Below are 2,549 nucleotides of genomic sequence, written 5' to 3'. Positions count from 1 at the left end.
ACACACACACACACACACACACACACACACACACACAGAGTTTTAGTTAGCTAACTAACCAACTCACTTCCCCGTCTATCTCTCTCCCTCTCTTGTTCTTCATCCTTTCTGTTTTTCTCTCCCAACCCTTCCCTATTCTTCTCTTCCTTCTACCATATTGTGGGCTTTTATTTCTTTGTCCTCGAGATTATCCTTCCGACGGGTTTCATTATAGACTGTCCTAGCTACTACGTCATGTCTCGTGTGAGGACAGTTTCGGACAACTGCTTATGATATGGGTCATATCTTCAGTGTGAACTCCGCAAAGTCTACATCGGTTGTCTCATTTTACGGCTTTTCCCTCATCCCTATCCCTTTTGTGCATCAGGTACTTGGTTGATATTTCCTGCTCCTGGATTGCCATCGCATACCCTTCAAAGTGAGGGGTAGTAACCTGGCTATTCGTCCATGATAAACTATTTGTATGTATGTATGTATGTATGTATGTATGTATGTATGTATATATGCGTAATGGTTTTTCAGACCGACTAATTTAACCTAAATTTCTAAATACATGTAGTAATTGTTATTAAACACAGCCTCGTTATCTATTTATCTAACACATTATCCATTTGTATTGATTCGATTGATATTAGCTTTTATACTATTCACCGCCCTTTTGCCATTGAACTATAAATAATTACCGATATAAATACGACGCGCGCACACGCACACACACGCACACACACACAGACACACACACAAACTTTCTCTCTTTTTGTCTCTCTCTTTCTCTTTACAACAGCTGTTCGTATTGAAACAATGCAAAGAAATCATTACAAGCCATGAGATCAATAGTCGGTTTAATATTAATACTATTATATAAAAAAAAATCACTATCACAGAAAACTTTCATAAGATGACTTCTACGTGAATATATTTTCTTTGTTTTCTTCCACTACTTCTCTCGCTAGGGAGTACGAAAGGACAAGCTGGCGGGAATTATGAGCAAATGAAACGACTCCCAACGATATTCGACTGTCGGATCGCTTTAACTCTGGTATGACTCATTATTTGTATGTGTTTCTTTCTCAATCAATCCTTTTTACCCATGTTTAAAGTAGATGATTTTGTACATTCATACATATCTACATTCATACATATCTACATGCAGCCATAATACATACTTACATATATACATAATATACACTATACATAATATACATATAATATATTATACATATAATATACATATTATATGTATATATAATATAATATAATATAATATAATATCACAATATTATACATATGATATACATATATATAATATTCACTATACACTATACACATAATACATATTTACGTAAACATGGTGAATAGGGAATTATGACCAAATGAAATGACTCCAAACGACATTTGACTGTCGGATCGCTTTAGCTCTGGTATGACTCATTATTTGTATGTTTCCTTCTCAGTCCTTTTTACCCATTTTAAAATTAGTTGATTTTCTACATTACATTCATACATGCAGCCATAATACACAGTTACATATATACACACTATATACATAATACATATATGCATAATACATTGGTGAATGGGGAATTATGACCAAATGAAATGATTCCGAACGATATTTGACTGTCGGATCGCTTTAACTCTGATATGATTGTCATTATTACCTCCATCTTAGCGAAGGCGGTGGTATTGTTTTCAGTCGCGTTTGTTTGTTTGTTCGTCCGTGGACAAGATATCTCAAGAATCACTGGATGGATTCGGATGAAACTTTCAGGGATGTTTGGTCGCGTGACTGGCACGAACTGATTAACTTTTGGGATCGATCCGGTACCGGACAAGGATTCTGGATTATTTTTGGGGAAAAACGGCGGCCGAAACAGTTGTCATGCTTCAAACCGCTTACAAAGACGCTGCCATGAGCAAAACACAAGTATACGAGTGGTTTCCACGCTTTAAGAACGGTCAATTGTCGCTTGAAAGACAGCCAACGAATTTTGAGCGAGGAATCACGAATGAAAAGAGTTGCAGCAAAATTTGTGCTCCGCTTGCTCTCGGAAGATCAAAAGCAGTCACGACTGAATGCGTGTCGTGAAGGTCATCACTGGTGACGAAAGCTGGTGCTACGTGGAAGAGGTGAAGAAAAAAACGACGGAGGCGTTAAAAAGCATCACTTCGCAAGAGTTCCAGCACTGCTTCGTAAAGTGGAAAACGCGCCTGGACCGATGCATTGCTTTAAATGAAGAATACTTTGAAGGCGATATAAGTGTAAAACAAAGTCAATAAAATAATATTGCAAAATACCGGTTTCTTTTGGGTACTCCCTCGTAAGGCGTAGGAATGGCTGTGTGGTAAGTAGTTTGCTTACGAATCACATGGTTCCGGGTTCAGTCCCACTGCGTGGTACATTGGGCAAGTGTCTTCTACTATAGCCTCGGGCCGACCAAAGCCTTGTGAGTGGATTTGGTAGACACGGAAACTGAAAGAAGCCCGTCGTATATATGTATAAATATATGTATGTATGTATGTATATGCTTGTGTGTCTGTCTTTGTCC

General features: G+C 37.8%; 1 protein-coding gene across 1 annotated transcript in view; it reads left to right on the top strand.

The window, feature by feature from the left end:
* The first annotated feature begins 821 nt into the window (after positions 1-821).
* Positions 822-2,549, top strand: part of LOC106873268 (galactose-3-O-sulfotransferase 2) — a 23,524-nt gene continuing 21,796 nt past the window's right edge. The window contains exon 1 of the mRNA XM_052974966.1: positions 822-1,039. The gene's annotated coding sequence lies outside the window, so the exon portion shown is untranslated. The remainder of the gene's footprint in view (positions 1,040-2,549) is intronic.

The sequence above is a fragment of the Octopus bimaculoides genome, chromosome 20 (assembly GCF_001194135.2).
Source record: "Octopus bimaculoides isolate UCB-OBI-ISO-001 chromosome 20, ASM119413v2, whole genome shotgun sequence".
Classification (NCBI taxonomy): Eukaryota; Metazoa; Mollusca; class Cephalopoda; order Octopoda; family Octopodidae; genus Octopus; species Octopus bimaculoides.
This window is presented reverse-complemented; position numbering and strand designations above follow the sequence as displayed.